The sequence below is a fragment of the Poecile atricapillus genome, chromosome W (assembly GCF_030490865.1).
Source record: "Poecile atricapillus isolate bPoeAtr1 chromosome W, bPoeAtr1.hap1, whole genome shotgun sequence".
Taxonomy (NCBI): Eukaryota; Metazoa; Chordata; class Aves; order Passeriformes; family Paridae; genus Poecile; species Poecile atricapillus.
The window spans coordinates 59024609-59050658 of record NC_081288.1 but is presented as its reverse complement, the minus strand read 5'-3'; positions in this window follow the sequence as shown (position 1 = coordinate 59050658).

Here is a 26050-nt window from a genome sequence, read left to right as displayed (position 1 = left end):
TTGTTTGTTTAATTTATTTCAGCCGTTCCTGCTCAGGATATTCTTCAGGACCGACATGTCCTTGCATTATGGTTCAAGTACTAGTAATCTCTGGAATGATTAAATAGTAGAGGGAAACAAACAGAATAGTGGATAGTTGTAACATTTGGGTGAAAGCTAAGAGAGGAAGCTACTCATCTCTCTTGATTTTAAGCACTTTGAGAGATCATTATAATATGGATCAAATTCTTTTTTTACCTTTGGTTGTTCTTGGAAGGGTGGGGAAAATAAGTGGGAAAAAGCTCTGTCTTCCCCTTCAGAGGGTCCTGCACTTTTAACACAAACCCTCATGGGTCCAGAAAGTGAAATTTGCAATGTGCCCTCTGAAAGGTTTACATACTATTATGCAAAATGTACGACAGTTATTCCTGATTATGCATAAGAAATCATCACACCTAACTGTTTGTCAGTCTTGAATTATATTTGGAGATATAATACAAAAGAAGAAGATTCTTCCAGGAAATTCTAAACCTCTGTGCTGTGGGATCACAATTATCCTTGGCAATATAAGAAAAATCCTCACAGCCTTATTTTTCAAAGAACTGAGGCTTTTTTTTTCCTGCTCATTCACCCCCTTTTTTCTTTGTTTTTGCTTTATTTTTTAGTTGATGCTTCTTAACCTTGATCAGTTTGAAAAATCACTTAAGAGTTTGGTATATTTATTCAGTGGATTCTTTTGCATATCTTTTTATAGATCTTTAATAGTCAGCAATTCTGTGGGACATTAAGAAAAGAGCAAAGAAATATTAGGTCTTATAATTAGCAATGTATAAAAGAAATTATAATGAGTGTACATAAGGTGAGAATGCAAATCTTCCCTATGTCTTTGTAGATGAAGCTGCTGGGAATCAGTAGTTAATCCATGGAGATTTTACTAATGAGCCAACAGGACTGTAACAATTCAGCAGATATTTAATAAATACTTAAAATATGTTTATACATCTGTTGCTTTCTCTTTTGTGAGTTGTAATTAAAACAGCAATTGTATCTCTCTTGGGTGGAATTGTTTTGAAGGCAACACATGCGCTGCGAAAGATAGAAAAGAATGAATTGTTGGGTTTAGAAGATTTGCTCTCTAGGTAGACCTCACGCTGGCTTTGCTATCATTTGAAGAGTTTTATTCTTTCTTGCATCAGTTACTTTTGCACAATTATCTTAAACAACCGGCTGTCACCAATTTGTAAGCCATTGCTCATGGGTTTTTTTTACCCATTTCATTTTTTCTATTTTTTAAGAAAGTGAACAAAACAGTCTAGAAACATCTAAAGAGACTGTTGCACCAAGACTTAAATAGCTAAAGAAAATCAAAATATATGAATGCCACATAATGAAAAACAAGTACTTTTAATACCTAAAGAATGGAAAACTGGAAAGCTTAATCACTGATTTTCTTCAAGACTTCTAATGCAGTGCTTATGTTTGCAGTTCTTGTAGCACTTTCAAAACAAGAGCTTCAGCAGAAGAATATGTTTCACCAGAAGACCTTTTCATCAAAGGTTATTTCTAACAACTTTGTAGTTCTTTAAAGAGCTTCTCTATTACATGTATCAAGAATTGTCGAGATAGAAACTGATATTTCGAACTGCATGAAGATTATCTCCTTAGCTACCATTGCTGCAAATTTGACCCCAGTTTGATTCAGAGCACACAATTTGAAATTATCATCCAAAAAAAGGTGTCTCAGATATAACATCAGTTGACAATTATATTTAAACCAGAAAATGCATTAGACCAGAAACTTCTCTTCTAACATTTGTCAAGATAATAGTCATAAAAGTGCTTCCTTCTGAATATCTCTATTAAGCACTTCATGTGTTATTTCTTTCAACAATACTCCAATTTAAAGTTGGCAACTTTAGCGATACTAAATTTTACCTAGAATTTTTTTGTTTTGTTTTTGTTATGTTTAATATATAGCCTGTCATTCTGCATGGCTACCATTCTCTTTCAGGTAGATGTGAATTTGTTTTTTTAACAGTGGTACTGTCACAAAGTCATCTGGACTCATTACAACTTCTATTTTAATAGTTTTCCTTATAAAATCATAATTTTTACCTCAAGGACTGACCTGAAGGAAAAAATAATTTGGGACATATTTACTAGGGAAAGATCCCTTTTTTACCTTTTTCACATAATTGTAGAGCCTTTATTTTATTTTCACCCTTGTTGTATTTACATATCCTAACTGGAAGTTAAAAAGTTTGGTTTTCAATGATCTACTCCAAAACGAAACTGGTATTCAGAATTTATCCTTTATATGAGTAGATATATTTCATAATCTTATACTTATGAAATGACTGAAGGGATTTTCTTTAAAGGGATTTTCTTCTAAGGTTCCAGAAACATTTGCTTTAAGAAGGAAGCCAAGAATGAACAAAAATAAACTTTTAAGAAGTTTGTTTAATTGTCCAAAAAAAGGAGGTCTATTATATTGAAAATTTGAATTTAGATTTTGTTGATGTTGAAAGCTGTCACTTTAAAAAGAAATGTAAATGTCATTCCTAGGAAAGAACTAACTTCTTCGTTTAACCTTTATTTTTAATGAGAACCCATTTCCCATAAATAGCAACAATTATCTCTCAATAACTGTCTACCTTGATTCTGAAAGCAACAGCAGATTTTATGTGCATACAACATCTACCTATCATCCATCTATCTATCTATCTATCTATCTATCTATCTATCTATCTATCTATCTATCTATCTATCTATTATTTAGGCATAATTCATGCTAAAATGTTTCAGTTCCAATAAATCTGAAATGTAGGTTAAAATACAGCTTTAATCTGAAAACTGACTGCACAGATTGATGGTTAAATTGACTAATAGTAGAACAAAGTGACAGATGATTTATCATAATAAATGTACATAAAGGATCCAAAATAAAGATAATGCAGCATAATGAGACAGAGAAAAAAGGATTATGATGGAGAAGGAAATAATAGGCAATATATTTAGTCTCAGTTTCTCTGTTCTCCTTAGCCTTCCATGCAAGGAAAACTGACACTGTAAACCATCTGTCCTAGTTTAGGGCAAATTTGTGAGAAAAACTCCAAATGGGGGTTTCCCCAGGGAAAAAAATTGAAATGACCCCTCCCCCCAACTGGTCCAGGAAAAAAAAATTCCGTGGAGAGAAGTGGAAAAGGCTGTTTATTTAACAGAAATTAAATAATATTAAACAATAAAACCTCTCGCTGTTCGATGGGATGGCAAATCTAGGAAGAAAAGTCCTTTTCATGTGGTGTAGCTGGGCTCACTCGGTCCCTTCTCAGTCCCTCTGGCGCTGGAAAGTGCCGAGGCCCAGGCCCCAGTGGGTTACAGGCGTGAGCTCCCGGGGTTTGGCTGGGTGTTCAGTCCAGAGCAGGCTTGCACAGATCCAGGACAAAAAAAAAAAAAAGAAAAAAAAGGTCCAAGGAACTCCTCTGCTTCAGCTAGCTAAAATTAACTAAAAACCAGAGAGAAGCTCTGTCCTGCTGTCTGTCCGTGCTGCAGACACCACAGTCCAGGAGCGAGATGTGTGGGAGTGATGTTTTTCTTTAACACAAACTGCAGCTTCTTCCCCCGCCTTCACTCTCAGAGCCAGTCTTAAAGGTGCAGAACTTAATATATAACATAAACCAGACAATTGGGGATACCAGTATCATAAAGTCACCCCAGGACACCATCCAACTTATAACTTTTTGTTTCCTGTTTAAGAATGTGAGCATTGTCTGCATACAGATGCAACAAAACTGCGTATACTCAACCATCAACACATACGCCTTAATATAATAAGGACTTTCCTTCATGTCTTTTCAAGACTTTTCCATTTACCAGGACAGTGATATTGATAATATGTACCTGCCTGTTTGCTGTTCATGCAATGCGGTAATGCTTTTTCCTCTGCAATGAAGTGTTCATTACTTCAGAAAGAAGCATTGAGAGCTTTCATGCGATCCCTACTGGAACCACTTGTTCCCTCTCCACATGTTATGAACAGCTGTCTAATTTGGAGTCTGGCTTTCAAAAAGTTCAAGTCATGTGCAGTAATGAGGAAAAAAATAGTAACTTTTGCTTTGCTGTGTGATGTTTGTAATGAATAATTTATTATTTTTTTCACAGTTCTTGATTTTCAGTGTATTGTTGTTCACTGCTTGTTCTGCACTTTGCCAAACTTGTGCTATATTCTGATCTTCCAGTATTTTCACATGTATCAGACTCCTTATTTACACTTGCAAAAAGTCCCTCTTTGGCTTTCTTGCAGTCTCCCTTTAGGTACTGAAAATCTGTATGTAGGTCACCTCAAAGGTTTCTTGTACATCATTTTTCATTACTCATGACCATTATTTTTTCCAGTTTTTCTGCTATATCTCGAAAAGTGCTGTCATGCTTTTCTGTGCATGATTTACACACAAAAAAATTATTTAGGTTTTCTGTATTTTTCTTTTGTCAAATTTTTATTTTTTTTATTGCTTAATCAGAATTATCTTCATTTTTTCCTATCTGATTTTAGCACTCATATTTTACTTAAGGAATAAAATAAAATAATTATAAATAATCATAAAATCATTAAGTTAGTTTCCTAATGCAAAGATTTTTTGATCATTCTGTCCTGTAATACATTTAAATGTATCTGTTTCTTTACTTTTTAACCTCATGTTTTTTGGTTTTGTTGTGAGTTTGGTTTTGGTTTGTGTTTTGTTTTGTTTGTTTTGTTTTTTTTTTTCCCCAGCTGTATTCAACAGAAGATCTAAAATATAAACTAGGATCCTGTGCTATGTCAACTGAGGAAGAAGACATAGTTGGAGTTCATACCTTGTGTGAGATGAGTTGGAAGCTAGAATGTCTAGATGTAGATATTTACATATGAAAATCTTCCTATATTCTAAATGTATTGTCATAGCCAAAGCAAACATACTTTATGCATTAAATTATACATAAAAAACAATACACTTATTCCCAAGTTAGATACCTAAAGTACAGGCAACTAGCTCAGTTGGTGTCCTTATCTTGACCTGAGTCCCGTCTATGAGAATTCACAGTTATAAGTGTTGAAGCAAAATGAAATTTCATTGCTGCTGAAAATCGACTACAAGACGAAATCCATCCAGAAAGAAGATTGAATTAATTTTATGCTCCAGGAGTGCTGCTGATAACTTCCTGACATGGGTGACCAAGGACCAAAAAATACAAAATGCTCTGCTGGACCTGATACTTACAAACAAGGAAGAACTGGCCTTAGATGTGAAATCTGGGAGCAGTCTTGGCTGCAGTGACTGTAAAATAGTGTATTTTAGGGATAAAACCAGCAAATTGAAGCATCACAGCCTTGGATTTAAGAGAAGCATAATTTGCCCTGTTCAGGACTCTGCTTCCATGGGAGATGACCTTGGAAAGCTGTCTGACTTTCAAGGATCACTTATTCCAAACTATAGCATCCCAGCTCTCCCTCCGACCTCGGAGGCACAAGGAGACAGGAACGGGGGCTATGGTCACTTCACTGCCGATGGTCTCTCCATGGCTAAGGGAGAACAATTGTTCCCTTACTGCACTGTGGGGTCCTTCTCACGGGAGACAATTCTCTGTGAACTTTTCCAACATGAGAACAGTTCCCTGACAATTGCTGCAATGGAAGTCCATCCCTTGGGCAGCTGGACCCCTCAAACTGCTGCAGCATCATCCACTCCTCAGCAGGGCACAGTCCTTCAAGGACAGGCTGCTCCAGGGTGGGGTCCACTCTCCATGGGCATCCAGTAGGGTCAGAGACTCCTCTCAGACATCCATCTTCTCCAGCATGGTGTTCTCCACAGGCTGAGGTGGATCCCTGCATCCCCATGGATTCCCATGGGCTGTAGGAGCACAGCTGCTTCTCTATGGCTTGCACCACGGCCTGCAGGGGAATCTCAGCTCCAGTGCCTGGAGCACCTCCTCCCTCTCTTTCTCCACTGACCTTGGTGTCTGCAGAGTTGTTCCTCTCACACGTTCTCCTTCCACTCTTCTCTGGCCTCAATTACAATTGTAAAATAACTATTTTTTTCCTTTCTTCTGTTTTTTTTCTTTAATTTGCTATCACAGAGGCATTACCATCATCTCTAAGTGGCCCAGCTTTGGCCAGTGGCACATCCATCTTTGGACCCACCAGGGATTGTCTCTGCCAGACATGGAGAAAGTTCCCAGCAGCTTCCAGCAGAGGCCATCCCTCTAGTCCTCCCTACTGCCAAAAACCAGGCCTGCAGACCCAATATCGATTCTGTGAAGTAGCTAACTCATCAGAGGAGGAAGGTGCAGTGTTGTTTATCCTGATTTCAGTAAGGCTTTCCACAGTGTCTCTCATATCTTTCTCATCAGATTAATAGATGAAATATGGGTTAAATAAGTGATTGTTTTGAATGTATGTTTCCTTTGTTATGTTGTAAAATACTTGGGGAGAAAATGTTTTTTGCTCTTTATCTTCATGATGTACCAGTTTCTCCTGAGGGGTGTCTGACTACCTCAGTTACAACAAAATTATATATGAAATTTGTCATACATGACAAATACTCTAAATGACAGTTAACCCATATATATTTTCTGTCATACAGACTCACTAATCTGATATTGTACCTTCAACAGAAATTGGGAAAATACCACCAAATTATGCTCTAACTTAATACTGTTGCTATGTTCCTTCCATTCTCATATATCCACGTCTCAATATTTTCTACCTGCACGATGATTTTTCCCTCTGAGTTTTATTAGTTTTAATATTAACTTCATTGTCGACAATGTCGTGTTACCTCCCACAGGCCTTTTAAGTTTCTGTTACATGAAGGGAATGTTTTTTATTTCATTTAATGATTCCAAGTTCTAGACCTATTAAGCAAACTAGTTCCATGCAAGGAGATGAGCCTATTTTGTTTTGGGCAAATGCCAAACCCTTTCAGTGAGAGACTGTTATATCAGACTTCTCAGCAAGAAAGAAGCAACGAAATTAGTGTGTGTCTGAATCTGAGATGAAAATTAGCTATTTTGAAAAACTAATCTCTGATAAATACAGCAAGGATTTATGACTAAAATTGCAGCCAGCACAGATGGTATTTGATGACATTATCTCAAGAGGAAAAGTATTATTTTTTTATGTTAAAAAATCAAGTGTATAGGTTTGGGATTATTTGTCAGAATGTAACACTCCACTATGAATGCAATCAGTGCATCTTAAAACCGACAGCTAGATCCTGTCGGCAATCTGCAAGATATTTCAAGCATGTACTGTCTTTTCAGAACACTTTTTTGCAGTCACTTTTCTTAACAAAGCAAGTTAAAGAGCTGTGTTTAAATACTGAAAGGCAGCAGTTTGTGATCTCAACCAAGTTATTTAAATCCTGAGTCTGAAAGCTTCTGTGTCAATTTTCATGTATATAAGATTATAAAGGGCATAAGGACAGTAAAAACACAACAAATTTGATTTCACAAATGCCGGTTACATGATCTGCTTCATTCACTCTCTTTCCTCCTTGCTTCTGGCTGTCCTTCCTACCAATAAGAGTTTTTGCAGAGCATTCTTTCATTTTGCAGTTTTAAGGTAAACAGGATAATAAATCTCTGGTCAGGCAAATTGATTTTCTTATCTAAAGAACAATCTAAACATAAAAAAGAAAAAATCTTATATGGAAAGTACAGAAACTGAGATTGTTACTTCTTGAAGAGTCCTTGCTTTTCTAATTCAGAGTGTAGTTTCAAATATGAAATCGATAGATCATCTTCTTAAGCATAGGTGGTGTTCTAGATGTTGCCCACATCTGTTAGGTACCAAAGAACAAATGTAACAGACAATATCTTTCCTTGCATAACCCATCTCTTGTTAGAGCACAGAACTGACGTAAACTTAATTAATGACCATGTGATCTATATCATCACACTTCAATGAAAAAAATGAATTGCATTTTTTCTGCCTACACTTATGACTAAAATTAAGAAGGGATTTTCTGCCTCACAGTTTAAAATATTTTCATTGCACTTCTTGACTCATAACTATTTTTGTTTGTATCACCTTATTTAGAACCTTATTTAGAATAAAAGACAATTAAACATGGGCATAATTCAATCTTTTTTTTTAATATCAGTAATGTTGTCTTTTATGTTGTCATTTTAGCTTTCAATTATGTTTTGATGTGGGAAATTACATTTTAGGATCTTTCTTGTGTTCATATCAGATCCACCTTCAGTTTCATGTCCTATATTTTCTACTTTTTGAATCAAGTAGGAATCGTTGGGAAACTGATAGATAGTAAAATGGAAATCATTATGACACTGCATAAATCCACCAGGCACCTTTATTTTAAATTTTTTAGATCTTGTTCTGGTCCTCAAAAAGGTATGGAAGTTTGGAAAGGTATGGTATCAGAAGTATGGAAAGGTGTTCAGATCAGAAGAAAATTAAATTAACTGGAAATCTGAAACCTGGAAAAGAGAAGGCATTCTGCTTAGCATCTATAACACAGATTGCATGCATAGGTTGGAAGAGGGTTTCTTTTCCTTAAAACAGGTCATGATGTATCAAATTAAATATGTTGAGCAATGGTATCAGCCTTTAGAGTTTTACCTATATCAAGTGCTAATTAAATTCTTGATTTTTAATGATTTCCATGAGAGTTCATATATTCCATATATTCAGCTGTATTTTTATGCAATAAGACTCTGGTCTTTAATATAAATTTAATATAAATTGCATGTTTTTTCACATTGGATGTTACTAACTCCTGCTAATTCCCTACTAAATGGGATTAATCATTTATGTGTCCGTAAAGACAAACTCGATTACTTTGAAATACCAAAATCCTCATTGACATGCTAAAATGAACCTATACTTAGCTAAAGCACCTCTGCTAGAACAAAAAATTGAAACAGAAGTCTACAAAAGTCATATATTACTTATATTGCATATTATATACTGATAGCAGATTAAGGAAAACAAAAAAGGGCCATTTCTTTTCTATAATGCAGATTCTGAGTCATTCTGTTTAAATATAATAAGATTTCTCATAATGCATCACTGAAGTTTGAGTTGCAATCAATGGGAAATCAGACTTATAGGGATATTCTGTGGCTAAAATTTTGTCTTTGTTTGAGAGTTTCAAGCAAAACTATCAGGACTTTCTCATAGTTACCATAAGTTAATTGTGTAAATGCTTCAAGAGTCCCTACAGAATTAGAATTAAAAGAATTCAAAATATTTTAACTTTTCCTAAGAGGAGTTTTAAAACAACATATGTATGTGGTTTTGTCCATGTGAAAGAGACTGAAACATCAATATTTTTCATGTTCAGTCAATTTCAATCCAATTTCAGATAGAAATGGGGGAAAATGTAATTCAGTATTTGAAAACTCTTCTGACTGACTTGAATATCTTTATCTGTGTGCAATTTATTAATTTTGGGTAATTTTCACACAGTCATTATAACCAAATAATGAATCTCAACCATAATAACCAATCTGTGAAGAATATATATATAAGATGTAAAATAAAGTTATTTTTTCTGATCAAGCTGTTGTCGAGGGGAGTTGCTATATTGTTTGTTGTGACAGAGTTTAATAACTGCATGAAAACTATTTACAAGTTAATAGGAGAAGAGCCAGTATTAATGTGGTACCAAATATTTTGTAAGACTTATACGGAGTTCTAAATAAGATTTTTAGTTTATAGACAAAAAACAAAATAAAACAAAAACACCCAAACCCAAAAACTTCATTCTTTGAAATTTTTTTTTATTCATAAAAATGTTTCAGCCTTTTGTAAAGCCACAAAATGTATTACAAACACTTTTGGCAATGCAGGATTCTACAGCAATTTTGTTTCTTCAATCTTTGCTTTACAAATAGTTTTATTTATAACCTTGTCCTTATAAGAATAGCACACCAAGCAGTGAGTATATGACTGTTTAAATTGATTGCTATCTGTCAATTATTACATCTCACTCCAATCGTACATGCAGTGATGCTTCAGAAACAGAAATAGTAAATAATTAATTTGGAGATTAAATACACATATACATTGCAGGACTTAAAATCAGTTCCCTATTTTTCTGTTCATATATGTCTGAGGTGTGAAAAAAAGGGAAATATTATTAAGTGACTAAAAGTGAATTTTTATCAAAGACTGCTATATTTTTTTCACTATTATTTACTAAGCCAAAACACACAAAAAAAAATTTCATGGGCAAAAACCTTTTTTCTTTTTTGCTTTGAACTTCAAACTTCTCTGTAATTTGCTTTTTTATGAGGTATATATCTACATTTATTTCACTAGATAGAATGAGAGCTTTTTTGAAGGAAAATGCAAAAGACTATTTTTCTGTCAGTTTTAAAACTTTTGAAATTAACAGCAGAGCATTAAAAATATAAGGAATTTTCTTATTTGTAGTATTTACAAGTGATTTAAAATTTGAAATGGAAAATCTTGATTGTGAAGAGTGAGGAAAGTAAGGACTTGAATGAATTTAGAAGGGGGAAAGTTCATTTTCAAAGGATATGATTAATTAGTTGCCTTGGGACTGAAACTAATTAGGAAAGGAATAAGAGCAGAAAGACTTTTTTATTTAGTCTGTATGTAATATAAGGTCTGATGCTCATGTAGATTTTATGTGTATTTCTAGGACTGAGTGTTCAAAGAAATGGCAGAAAATTTTGTGTGCTTTTGCTCTATTTTGACCTAGACAAAATAGACAGAATTGTATACCATCTTTTTTTTACCATATCTCTTAGGCAAAGCAGCATAGCATAATAAAACTAGCCAAACTGAAGAAATACACCTGGAAGTAAATCTCTGGCATCAATTCAAGGGACAGATATAGCTAGGTCAAGAAACTAAACTTTCATCCTGTATTTAAAAACTAAATCAAGCTGAAATAGCTTCACAACAAAGGCATTTCAAATATATTACATATAACCAATGTAATGTCTTACTTCTACAGATCACAAAATTTAATTGGAGAAAAAAGACCCATCACATTTCCCTACAGTGATCACAGGTTATATATATATGGTTAACACTAAATGAAAATTATAAAAGTATCATTCTTCAATTTACTTTGAGTCACATGTATTAAGCATGGCAAACCTGATACTTATGTTTTAATTGTTCTAGAAAGTCATACCGAGAATAATCTCACCACTTAAAGATGCAGCTAAAAAAAACAAGCCTCTCTAAGATACTATAGGGACTTAGTTTTCTTTGACTTAATGTTTGTTAGCATTTTGATGATGCACTGTGTATATTAATGTTTTGTTTCAGTACAGTAAAAGAAATCAGCATAATCATTGATTGTGTTCTGAAATTAGCATTAATTTTTCATTAACAGGAGTGAGTATATATATATGTTTAGTAAGCAGTTTAAAATATATTTTTCTTATTATTGCTTCAATGCAGTGCATTTCTAGTACTTCACCTGGGTTATTTTGGGACTACTGACAATATAAACTTAAACATCAGCAACTTAAAAGCAGTCAGCTTATATCTTTCCATTAGTGGTTTGGTTTTTTTTCTAATTTCAGAGAATTTTCTTAATGAGGATGCTTGAAACAATTGTTGTTCAAACTGGTATGTAAAATTAAAGGTCTTTCTCACCACAACTGTTCTTTTTATAATTTTCACTTGAAAAAGTTGGGTTGCTCTTCCATTAATAAGGCCTGTGAGGGAGAATGGTAAGGAATTTGAAATATTTTGCTCCTAACCGTTCTATGCCAGTTTCCCAGCTGCCACATTTATTGCCCTGTAATCCATATTTTTATGCTGAGAACGTAATGATTCCATTGTGTTTGAAATAAAGAAATTTATGCTGAATTTTCTCTAAGCTTCAGCCAAAGGGATATTCTATTTCACATAAAACATTAAAAAGCAAACCTCAGTTATAAAAAAAAATTGGTGTATCTCATTTGTTCAATAAAACAAAAAGGGGCTAGGATGATTTATATCGTGCAAAATAATTTAGGATCTTAATCCAATATTGGAATTGTTTGAGGGAGAGCAAAATGAAGCTCCAAAACACTGTCTTAACTTAGGTTTAAAAATTAGAGAGGAATTGCTTCTTTATCCATAACAGAAAAGTGAAGGATAACAAAAAAGATTAGATCTAAATGTATTTTTATTTAAAATTATTTTAAAAGGTGTGTAAAAGCTGGACAACAGTTGGTTGACTATACCTGTTTTATTGTAAAGGTGAAAATGTAGAAAGCAAAATATATTTAGGGGAAAAACTGAGCAAACTAGCCAACAAGCCAGTGAAAAACTGAATGATAGATCAGCCTGGTGACTGGTTTAGGAATTTTTTGACAAATAGTGGAACAGCTGTTCGCAGCTGAATCTATTAAACATCTTGCAAAGGAGGTCTTTGTATGGCTGTCTACAGGGAATTTGGAATAATTGTTACTCTAAAAAAGACTAATAGGAATCTGATATAATATGAAGATGATTATTATTTTCTGTTTTCCTTTCATTTCAAAGACCTTGAACATATTTTTGTCAAAAATACTTTCTAAAATAAACTGCTAACATCTAAGGTGCAGATCACATATTTATTTGGGCCTCTCCAAAACATTTTTTTTTTCCTTTGGATAGGTCATTATTTGTGCACAGCTGAAATGTTATTAACAACACAATGTGTACCATGAGGTACGGGTGATAAGAGCTGATTTTTATATATTTTGGTGGTAGATGCCTCTCATTTATATAATTTCTTCAGATTTTCTTGAGTTATCAGTAAAGTTAAACTGATTTCAGTCATGCCTAAAAATCCAAACTGAAGTTAGTACTGTCTTTGAGACTTCACTGTTTCATCAGTTTTTATTTGGTTGCAAGAGTATTATTACAATGAACTTCACCTTCCTAAAAGTACTGTTTTAATCTTATAAAACTCAGTCTTGTCAAGTTCATTATATATATTTCCATGTTTGTAGAATTCTTTTCTTAATGTCTTATAGAATCTTGTAGAATGATTTGGGTTGGAAGGAATCTTAAAGTTCCTCTAGTTCTAACTCCTCAGCATGAGCAGAGGCAGCTTCCACTAGATTGGGTTACTTAAAGCCCCATCCTTCCTGGCCAAGGACAGACTACCCACAGCCTATCTGGGCAACCTGTTCCAAGTCTCACTATCCTCACAGTAAAGAATTTATCCTTTAAATAAAGAATCTAATCTAAATAATAAATCTAATCTAAATCTGATTTCATTCTGATTTAATCCATTATCTCTCTTCCTACCACCATACACCCTAAAAAAAAGTCCCTATTTCCCTTTCTTTTATCCCCCTTTAGGTTGCTAAAAGGTGTCCCCAGAGTCTTCTTTTCTCTACAGTAAACATGCACAGTTCCTTGAGCCTCTTTATAGCAGAGGTGCTCCTGTGTATGGTAACACTGGTTTGTCAAATTCAAAACAGGGTTTTTTCACCTTTTGTGACATAAAAGATGAAGAGTCCTGAAGCGAAATTTTGAGCTGACAAAATTTCAATGATATAACAGTTAAACCTAAATAATCAATATGCATATTGTGTGCAGACATGAAGGGTTTGATGTGAAGGATTACAGAGAATGAAAGAGCCTGCAGTAAATTTGGTTAACACTGAGTTTTGAAGAGTATCTGGGTTTTCTCAGATGCAGCAAAGATACAGATTTTACTCTTATATCGCCAAGTCACAGTACGATTGAAGTTGGCAAGGACCTCCAGAAGTCATCTGGTCCAGCCCCACTTCTCAAGCAGGGCCACCTACAGCCAGTTACCCCTGCCCATGGCCAGAGAGCTTCTGAATATCTCTGTGCCAGTCCTCAGTAACACTCACAACAAAAAAGGTATTTCCTTATGCTCAGACTGTTCCTTCTGTGTTTTAATTTGTGACCATCGCCTCTGGTCCTGTCACTAGGCACCATCGAAAAGAGCATGTCTCCATCTTTGCATTTTTCCTTGAGATATTTACATACACTGATGTCTGAGCTTTCTCTTCTTCGGACTAAAGAGTCACAGCTTTCTCAGCTTTTTTTCATATGAGAGATGTTCTAGCCCTTTCATAATCTTGATATGCAGAAGACTCCACACCTCTTTAAAGCTGAATAGTAAGTATGTATTAGATATGTATTAAATCCAGTGGCCGGGCATATGCGGGATCGTTCCCAAAGTCACATACACCAAAAGTAAAGATCGTTCCTCTTTTATTCTCTGCAATCTAGGATTATGCAATACACCTAATTCACTCCCTAACCCTGCCTAGCCTCACTTCGTGTGGTAATTAGCCCCCAGTCCTGTCTGCACCTGCACCTCCCCAATTTGGGGGTCGTCAGTGGTCTCTGATGAAGGCTTCCAAGCTCTTCTTCGCATCTGAACTTTTCACCTTTCCTCTTCACGCATGCTCCCTGGCCCCTTGGTCATAGTCCAAGCTGCAAGACTGGTCCTGACTGGTTTTGGGGTCTAGCCAATTCTTCTATCTCAGTCTTCTGGCATTCTTGTCTCCTTTCACCCTGTGTTTGGGTTATAACTCCTTCCTTATCACAAAAGTCCCGTGCTCTTTCACACTGTTTTGCTAGCATGGCTAGCAGATGTTCATCCTGCTTTTGAAAGCATAGCAGAAGTCACAGGGGCAATATACATTTCTCTACCAAGTGGAATACATTTTAAGGATAATATACATTTCCAAGTTAGCTATCCCTAGTTTATCAATCCCTAAATTTTTAACTTCCTTGTCTCAATCTTAGTCGCCCTTCTTTGGGTTTCCAGTATTTTCATCTGTCTCTTTTTATAGTGTGAAGCCTAGAACTGGACACAGTGTTCCCCATATTTGGCCTTACCAGAAGTGAGTAGAGCAGAAAGATCACCTCCTTGACCTCTGTCAACATTCCTCCTCATGCAGCCCAGTGTCTTGGATTCTAGTTAAATCTGGAACAGCCATTTCAGAAGAGCAAAGAATCAGATATTCCAAGTTACTTACATTTTATTATAAGATACCACTTGAGCTCTGGGCTTCAGTTTGATGCTCTCGTACCTAAAGAACAAAGCACAGACATTGGGCTTGACTTAATTTCTTCCCATATGAGTCCCATAAGGTGTGTCATATTTCTCCAGCAATGTGTTCCAATGGAAAGGGAGTAGATCTGTTTAAATCACAGTAGTACGTGTTTTACTCTGGGTGAGAACTTTCAACAGTCTCACATGTGAGATGGGCAATTGACATCTGTGGCTGACAGTAAGGTTACCTCAAAATTGCCAGTTAACAGCTGTACTCTGAGGTCCACAGCTGGTACCTGGCTCAGGAAGTGCATGGCAGTACCAGCACCTCTCATCTGCCTATGCCATATAAATTCTTCATTTCCACTGCCCTTTTCCACATTGTTCCTGCCTTAAATCAAAGAGTTTATAAACTGTGATGTAGCTCTTAGTATGAAGAAACTACTTTATATTTCGCAATTCCTTCCAGCCTACATTCTTCTGTGATTCTGAACCGTAAATTAGGGCAAAAACATGGATTTGAATATCCATCTACATTTAAAAGTAGCTATAAGACTACAGAAAATAGAAAGCCTATAGTACATTCTCTGTACTCATGAAGAATTGCTGTACACAAGGAGCTCATATTCCTGTGGTACAAGCGACCTGCAGGCCTGTCTCGAACCATGTGTGACAGGGGTTGGAACTGCAGGGAAGTCAGAAGAAAGTGAGTTGGAGAAGGGGTAAACTGACCTATGTTTACTGTAAAGATTTCAGTTTCAGGAGAAGCAGTCATCTTCAATAAGATTTATCTGCTGGAGTAAAAAATAAAAATCTTATATGTGGATTTTGGATCCTATGGAACAATTTTTGAATGAAAGTTTAAGACTAATAACATGTGCTTTCATTTCTGGTTCTGTTTTTGTAGAGGAAAGTATTGTCAAAGGGATTAAAATACTTTTTTGGCCTGTGACCTGAGTGCCCCAGCTGTAGAAAAAGAAACGAGAACAATAAAATTTAAGAATTATTGTAGTTGGTTAGTTTTCAGGTTTTTTGTTTTGGTTTATTGGTTTTGTCTTGGGGTTTGGGGTTGTTTTGTTTTTTTACTTTAGGCTTTCAATTTCAAAAATATTGTATTTAAATGGACATTTACTTTGGGAAGTACATAGATAATATGAATTATGCAAAGCAAGAACTGGCTACCCAATATCCATTTCCCAGTCCAGAGGTACTAACTGTGACAGTCTACAAAATCAAAGAAAAAACACTTATGTAAGTGAAAGGATGTCTGATTGAACACTGAATTGTATTTATTGCTTCTGGGTGGAAAAGAGATACTAAATCCCCGTTTGGGAGAAGAGCCTGACCTAATGCATGCCATGGCAATTCTCTACAGTCCTTCACTTTGTTTATTCTTAGTGAGTGCATTACAAAGGTGCTCCTTTATACATTTTTACATAAAGCACTTTCTAAATTCAAGCTGTGCTAATGCGATTACTGGGAGTATGAGCACACAAAGGCTGGTTTCTTATCCCCACATTTAAATTCTATATACTCTTTCTTCTACTTCATTTATATTCTGGTAAGCATCTATGTAATTCTTCTTTTCTTTTATCAAATGTATGAGCAAACTATAGCAAAATCATATCCAACATACACAAATCTTCCTTAGCAAATCAAATCTGAAGTCAGAAATACAAATGATGAACTAGAAACAGAAAAACATATTATTTTTTTTCTCAAATAAAAAGTATACTACCAACAACAACAAAAAAGACATTTTTCACAGTTAAAATGTGTAGCAGAACCTTTTTTCTTCACATTAACAAGCAAAGAGAAATTGGAAAGGATATATTCCTAGTCACTTGGAAGAAAAATTGGTTGGCTATTGGTTGCTTTCTGGTACCCATATATCTTCATGAAATTATAGAATGTTTTAAAGAGAATTTCTCAATTTTTTTCTTTCTCTTCCCCTGCCTTCTTCCCTTCCTCATAGTATATGAAGATTGTTTGCTGTACTTACACAGACACATGTCGATGAACTAATTTTGTTCAGTTTTCACTTTTTGATGTATAGTCCAAATGTTTTTTTAACTGCATTTTTATTTGATCAGTTTGAGTAATTGCAGCAAAACTATTTTAAAAAATTTAAATGTTGAGAACTTTTGAAGTATTACATACTGATAAAATGGCAATTTGCAAGAGTTGCCATCTGCAAACAATGTTTTCAAACAGTGTTACAAGCTGTTAGCCTTTTGGTCTTCACAACCTAAGCATAACCTCAAAAATAATAATGACCTGATCTCTCGCTACTGAAAACTGTTCTCATTTGTGGCAGAGAAATTCTGTATCTAGGAAGAATTTGATAAATTGGGTCAAGCACGTTATTAGCTTGCAGACATGGTTTTGGCAGGGGTGTCGTGGGGGAAGAATTAGAAAATTATCTCTAACCAACAAAGCAGATACTAATTTCTTTCTGCTGAATGTTTTAAAAATTAGACATTTGTTTTAGCAGCGTTTACAGAGTAATCTGAGCTATCTGAAGGGCAACCTAACCAAACAACAAACAGCAAGCATGTATGAAATTCTTATACACCTGTTTAACACTCCATCTGAGTCATCCTGGATTTTGTGGTAATATCTGAATAGTCTAGGAGATATGACAGAAAAGCAACTACTATTATCTAAAGTGTTTGTTTTCAGTGCTTTAACACCTGATGCCCATGAGCTGAAAAGTGCTGTCTTGCTCAATCTAGGCTTCACTGTGGGAGAGGGTGACAAGCATGTGGGTGAGGAAAAGCTCACATGCTTGTCACCAGCTCGCAGGTCTGGAGTGCATCTTCTTAGGGACTCTGATGCCACAGCAACTCAGTTGTGCAGATCACTCCTCTAGAGTGGAGTGGGACTGGTGAAAGAAAGAAGCTGCAATAGGATAGAGACAGCAATATTTCAAGTGAGATTAAAGTCAGTATTTGACCCTTAATAATGCATTAACATTGGATCCCAGCATTAAGTGGTTGATTTTTAAATACTTTAGGGTTACGCTTTGCTAGCACAAATCAGTGCAGGAACTGATTTACTGAAGAATGCATTGATCTACAACCACTGATCCATTGCGAAAGGAAACTTTTAAATTTTGTTCTGAGAAGCTGATTTCGGGACACATAAATTTTAATGTCCTAAAATACAGTCTGTAGGCCACTGGTGACCAATTGATTATGACAAATAAGATTAAGTTGTTTTTTTCCAGTACTTTTGATCACTTATTAAAAAGCGATTACTCTAAAAGAAAAAAATAATAAAAATAAATAAACATGTTTTATTTTGAAAATCAATTGCATATCATGGCAACTTAAAGACCTTAAAGATACTGGCATTTATCATCATAAACTCAGCTCCTTAGCAGCAAGCAAATATCTCGTATCATACATCTTGTGGAAATAGCAACATTTTACATGTACATATCCCCAAAAAATACCTCAGCTAAATGTTTGTAAGCATTACTCAAGATGAATTCAAGTGTTCAAGATGCATTCAAGCGTTCAGGGTCAGGAGGGATGGGGCTCTGAGAAATCTGCTCTAGTGGTAGGTGTCTCTATCCATGGCAGTGGGCCTGGAATTAGATGATCTTAAAAATCCCTTCCAACACAAATAATTCTATGATTCTGTGACTCTACGATGTATTCCATCTGATTCTATTTGGATCTATTATTTGATAATCTTACAATATTACAATATTGTAAGCATTTTATACATTTTTCCTAAGACATCCTTAAGTTTTGCTCCTATAAACCTTTCAGACTGATCAGTCAAATAACATAAGTATTTATTTCTTAACATTACAACTTAAACATCACACTTTAGGTCTTACAAGGTTGTTATCCATATTCCTTTAATAAAAAAACATTTTTTACAATACTTTATATATTTTTATGCATTGTTTCTAAGAGCCTTAAAAAAGACATTAATGTTAGAAAAGTGGATGTTCTTTATTTAAATAAATATTTTAATGTATGAAAATAAATATTCTGTGTTTCAAAAGGATGTAACTTCATCAGCACTTTTGACATTAAAAATAATGTATTAATATGTCAAAATATTCAAAAAAAGATTTTTTTTCTTATTAATTAAAATATTTTGATTCAAAACCCTTTAGAATCTAAACACCTACTTTGCAAATTTTTAGGAATATAATTAGCAAGAGCAGTTTGCTATGATTTCTAAAAAAATAAAATACCTAATTCTCCATAACATCAGTAGGATTTTTGATGAGCTGTTGAATTATCTAAAGCTGAAAAAGGGTTCCTTTTATTCTCATAGAGTAATAGTAATTAAAAATATATCTCAGTATTTCCCAGAAATTATTACTTCAGAATTTATTTCATAAAATAATAGAAGCTTTCAAATCAACTTGTTTGGAGCCCTAGAAGGTAGGTTTTTAAAGTTATTTTAGACCTGTGGTTTCTAGACCTCTGAATTTGTCAGGAAATCTTTGTGTAAGACTATATTAATTCATAAATCTATATTTTGTTTAATAAACATATTGGTCTATGTAAACTCAAGGAAGTAACCAATAATTGTGCGTAGTGGCTGCAAAATTAAGTCCTACATATTTATCAACAGTGAGGATTCTGTTTTCAATCTGGGCTGCAAAGTTCTTAGCAATATTTTTTCAATGGTTAATCTCCAAGAATAAATTGATGTTGGATATAAAACAAGATATTATGTAACCAGTTACACATTCATCTGGTAAAACACAACATTAAGCATGTTACATGGGGTTTTAATTGTGTAGATTAACTGGAAATAGGTAAAACTGTCATGGCTTAAACTTGAGTGCAACAGTCTGAAAAATGTCTGTATAATGCTAAGTAGAAACCAGGAGTACTGACAAAGGACTAAATAAATGTAAAGGCTGGAATATTTCCAGCAAAGTAATAATTTGTGTTGTAATTCTTATTTATTATAACAAATAATTGTAGGCAGAACGTCAACAGTTAATAATTACTACATATTTCCATTAAAAAATTGGTTTAGAGGTCCCATAAGTGATTTGTGCAGCAGTTTAATTGCATAAAAACTGCAGACATTATTCAGAAACAAACTGAATCACTATAAATGAGTGTTGCAAGGACAAGGGTAGCTACATGACTGACCTAGAGGCTACTCCAAAGCTGCCAATATAATTGAGGAATTTGCCAAGGAGACAGATGCTGCTGACAGAAAATAGTGTTCCACTCCTTGACATTTGGGTATAGTAATGGTCAAACCTAAGAGAAACATAAGCAGAACTGTTCTTCATTCCCATGCAATGTTTTATCTACTAAAGGTGAGCACAGCCGTGTTTTCCTGGTTCTCTTAGACAAACAAGAACTTGATTTGTACACAAATAATGAACTTTTCAAAATCTGCTATGAATCTAAAATTTTACCTGTACTGCAACACAGAGATACTTCTAAGGAACAGCAGCTTGATAGAGAACAGTTTTTAGCAGAATCAGAGTGATCTTCACAACACTCGAGTCAGCAAGTCAGATCCAACAGTTTCATGTTTGTAGTTCTGATAGTTTACACCTTGCAGTATTCCAGGAAGGACTGTCTTGGGTCATACTGTGCACACTACTGAAGTCTGGGGAATATCTTGAAGCAGAAAGTTCCATTTGCTCTACCACATAATGCTTAAGTGATAAATCAGGTCAGGGGAAACCTGAGTTGGAAGCATGAATATAAACTGTAAACCTGCTGCCTGAAATTGCATTTTAGAATGGACCATATAGCTGTTGATCAGTGAGAGCACAGCTGATATTGATCTCTGACTTTTTGAACTTAGGAAGGGCAAGGGCTCAGAGTATGCCCTGAGAGATTGCTCTGTGGTGAATACACAGACAACATGTTCATTAGTGAGAGAAAATGGAGTACAGCTAAGAGCAGGAAATCCACTACAGGTGTAGGACACTGGCTACAAAAAATCTCAGAAAGAGCACTGTTGGAGAGATACAAAAGGTTGCCTTTAGGCTGACCTACTGAAGAATGAAAACCAACAAAGAATTTAAGAAGAATACAAAAACACAAGTCCTGTGTAAATAGAAGTTGCTTATTTGTATTTTTACTTGAATTTTGAGTTTAGAGAAGGATCCAGAGAAAACATAAAAGACAGTAAAATACCAAATAAAATGTAATATCTGTTGTTCACATAGGAAAAGGAAATTCTGGTTATCTAAAAACTGTGGTGGGTCTGAAGATCCTGGAATCATGGCAGATTTATTTCTGAAATTGAATTGAATAACCTGAGTGGACATGGTTGCTCAAATGGTTAAAGTGGACATCAAAAATTATTAAGAAAGAAAGAAGGAGTAAACCAGAAAATTTCATTATGGCAATATTCCATTATGTGGAAACCCTTTATTCTTTTACTGCCTGTAAGACTTCATGAAAGTCTCTTCTTTCTATCTCAAAACCTCTGGAATAGAATACAAATAGAAAGAAAGTAGAGAAAATAACAAAACATGTTAAAAGGTTACCGTGTAAGGACAGATGAAACGACTATAACTCTTCTTCCTGGTAAAGAAGAAACCACAAAACAGTAAGGTTTGTGTTCCTAAAGTCACATATGGTATTTAAAAGAAGACCTCCACAGGTTTATTACCTAGTTTTTCTAGGGAATTGAAGCAGATGAGCTTCCTTCCTTAGGCAGGAAACTAAGTTGGTATATTTTCACACAAGATAAAAAAATCTTCGGGACTAATTGAAAACAAAGAAGCCCAAAAATCTTCAAAAATAATGGCAGAAAAGTGTTGTTTTTTTGGTAGCTGAGGGCTTATACCTCTTTTTTAGCTGTCTATTTTTCATAAGTACCTACTAGAGTCTCATATTAGATAGAAGGCCTTTGACCATTTCATATAGTTTTAACTTGCTGTTCTTTATGCTTGACTCATCACAAGAGAAAATAAAAAGGGATATCAGGACTAATAATAAAAAATTTAAGATATTTTCCATTGCTTTTTCATTATTTTTTCTTAGATATTATTTACAGACATTGATGTCTTAAAACTCACAGCTATGACATGACTGGGTTAGATAAGAGAATTTAAGATCCTCTGAAGCTGTTTGTAGAATGAAACTATGACACAGACATAGTCTTAAAAAAAAGCTGGAATGGATGTAGCTATCTAATTTTACCTCTGGAAGAATTATGACAATTCAACCTTACCCTCTCCCATCTTTCATATAGTTTTCATACATATGCTCTTCCCTTGCCCTGCCTTATCTTGCTTTTCTCTGGTCATGGTTTTGCCAAATTGAATCAAGTCTTTTGTCTTACTGTCTCAGTTATAGCTCCGTGTGTAATCGTGTCTGCCATACCAGTTCCACAGGATGTTCAGAGTTTAATAAGGCTTCAATTCTTTCAACTGTTATGGCCCATAAAGTGATTGCTAAGGGAAAGTCCTAAGGTGAGTCAAGAGTTACCATGGGAGCAATCTGTCCTAACCAGCCTACTCTGCTAAATCCATTAGGACTACAGAGTCATTTGACTCTGGATCTGAGCATTTAAATGGAGAGACAGCTGGCAATAGCTCAAAGCAGCTGCTCTCTTCACTCTCTCCCTGCTGCCAGGACAGGTGGTATCTCAAAATTATCTTGTTTTTTGATAAACATATAATAAAATTGCATCCGTTTGGTTGTATTTGGAAAAAAACTAGTACCTCTGTCAATCTTCATCAAGCCCCTACCATTTATAATGTTGCAATAACTGAAAACTAAAATGGCAGGTGCCTCGTACATTACTTCTGAAAAATGGACCAGATATATTGGACCAAGTCCTGCTAGTGGTCAAGTCTAGCTGAGTCTCTGCACTCTTCAAGACACTGTACAGAGTTTGGGTTAAGTTATCCTTTTCCTCTTACTCTGCCACCCAGGGGTTAATTTCCAAGACACTGTCCAGGACAACTTGGAATTAGGAAAATACACCCATTACTAGATATTAAGCATTCCTTAATCTCCTAGATTTTGTCTCCTAAAAATAAAATAAGTAACCTCTACTCACTCTTAAGAAGTACTTGGTCAACTTTCCTTTAGAAATAAAATAAGCCAAAACATAGTCCTTTTTTTTTTTGTTTTTTGGTTTTTTTTTTGTTTTTTTTTTTTAATAAATCCCACTGGAGTATGCATTTTATTTCTTCAGCTTCCAAATTACTGTTAAGTTGTTTAGCATGGTTCTCCTAATAACCTCCCTCTGATGGCTCTTTTCTATATGCCTTTGGAAGTTAAATCTAATTAGAGTAACTGTAGAACTGTTTGGCATATGTCTCATAAAATTCTTTACCCCCTGCCCTCCTCCATACTTAATACTTCCTAATTAACTCTGAAATGAAAATGAAAAGGAATTGACACACATACCAGTTTTCACCCAGACAGGCACAGTAGAGGTCCCCACAGAGTATCTCTGAAAACCACACTCACAGATAATGAATAAATTAGTTTAAAAAACAGAGGAAAAACATTTTTTTTTCTTTTATATGACTTACACCCAGGTCTTCACTTTCTAAAATATGTCTTTTTGTTTATTGATAACCCAAGTAGATCCCTTTAGATCAAAACTTATTACTTTCCAGTAAGGGTGAAGTTCATACTCCTAAATTGGAGTGCTTATGCATATAATCTGTATAGTAACAGATTAAAATTAAGTTTAATAAAACGCATATTTCATGTGTAGTAGAAATAAAAAAGAAAGTGAACAAAGGACCCAAAATTACTATTATCTATAAAAGTAACTATTAATGTTGATGCTCTAAAGAAGCTGAATATCTTAAGCTTATATTTTAATTTATATAGAATCAGTCTCTGTTGCTCATGAACTTGTGTCTTTTATAAACTGATTTTCCTCTTTCCAATTTCAAACTTCTAGGGGCGGTGAATATATTTTATATGGGCATCAGGTTTTACAGTCTTCATTTACAATTGAAATAGTCTTGTTGGGCCAGCAGTGGCTAACAACCAGACTCCCACCAAGCCACTCGCTCACTCCCCTCCATTCAGCAGGAAGGGAGAGAAAATAGGAAAAAAAGCAGTAATAAGAAATCTCATAGGTTGACATAGAGACCGGGAGATTGTTTACCTGATAGAAGTGTTGGCAAAATGGATTGGACACACAAAAAAAAAAATAAATATGCCAATATGAGTAAATTTGCTGGTGAGAAACAAAAAGACAAACAATAAAACTGGAACTTTACTCATCCCTGTCATGGTTTAGGACTATGCAGCAATGAAATGAAGCTGATCCAACATATGCTGTTAAATTTAAAAATATGACAAAAAATATCACTGAGGTCATGTACATAATTTTACTTTTTTTTTTTTTTCTTCAGGTTGGGTTCTTTTAATTGAATGGGTCATCTGAGGTGTTTCTGCTTAGCTCTCCATGTCACCCTTGTGACTATAATGTTGGCTAGAGTTAGTAATCATGATTGGTGTAAAAATTCTGTTCATATTAACCTTGTCAGTCAGCTTTTTTAATGTCACCATTATCATAGCCTCTTTAGGTGAATTTATATCAGCATTTAAACTAGCTCAAAAGCAGAGCAAATAATCTGAAAATTAAATCAGAAAAATCAACTGTCAGTAAAAGAGGATAAGCCTAGAAGAGATTATTTTTCCAAATAAAATATATGTCTCCCATATTAAACATATATCCCCTATGTTTATCTCTGCAAGGTTTTTTCTATTTATCCAGCTCTTATTTCTGATAATTTGATAATATTAAATTATTAAATTAATTAAATTTAAATATAAATTATTAATTATATAAATGTATTAATTTATTATATTTAAACTTATTAAATTAATAATATGTTTAATGCTAAAACTGTCATTTGATAACAAGCATCTTAAAAACCTGAAAACAAAGGTCAGTTTTGAAGAAGGTTCAAACAGATATAAATGCTTAGCTGTTATATGAAGAGAAAGGCAAGGGATATTGTGTACGTCTACACAGGCATTGATAATTCTTGCAGCAATTCAATTCTTTTTTAAACCATCCTAAATTTGCTAAATGGGCTCTACTTTTACTATTACCCTCGGGTAATATTCATGTGGGAAGGAGGTGTTCCCTCTGTGTACCTTGCTACCCTGATTTAAACTCCCACAGCAGCTCATTAACAGTTTCAAGGCAGACCTTATGAGAAAAAGATTTATAAAAAAACAAAACACACTATTCAACTACTACACCTATACATAGCTGCTGACACTATTCCACCTCTGTAAAGACAAAAGGATTCCAAGAGAACTCGTACCACAACACTAAAATAAATGAACAGTAGAATCTGAGCCTGAGGCCACCAACACCACGGGTGGTCCAGATCAGAAAGATGTGGAAGGGGCAACACTGATGCCATGCAGTACTCCTTTCTTTTGGAATGTTTGGCTCTCACCTCAGATTTCAGCATTCATTTGCTTTCATGCCAGAAAGCAAATGTTTGTTTTGTTTTTCTTCCCTATATGGGTCCTATTTTTAATCTCACAAGCATTCATCATGGCAAAGCATGGAATGGGTGACCAAAGTACACAGTTTTGGACGCTGTCTCACCAAAGACTGCTTTGGAAACAGAACAAATCTTGTCACCTTCTAAATCTAATATTTCACACTCACACCTCAGCTGGGAGCAGACAGAGGTGAAGAAAGACACAAATATACAACAAAGTGGATCACTAGACTAATGAGGAAAAAAATCCCACATGAGCACACTCCTCCAGAACAGACCTCAGGATGTCATGTGACTCATCAGAAACCTTCTGAATTCCATTCTTGAGAACAACTGTTGACCAAGACCCACAGGGACGTGGATAGTTGAAGACAGTAGCAGGGTAAAGCAGTAGGTACGGGGAAAGTTGCACTTTTGTAACAATTTTAAGAATATTACTGATGTTTTCTTGTATGAATGAAATAATTTATATGACTGGATTCTTATAATGTTCACTACACTTACAAAAAAAAGAGATGGGGCATGTGGTATTCTCCTTTCACCCATAAGTGCATTATGGGGGCAACAATGGATTACATATTGTTTTTGAGCACAATCAATGTGATATAAACAT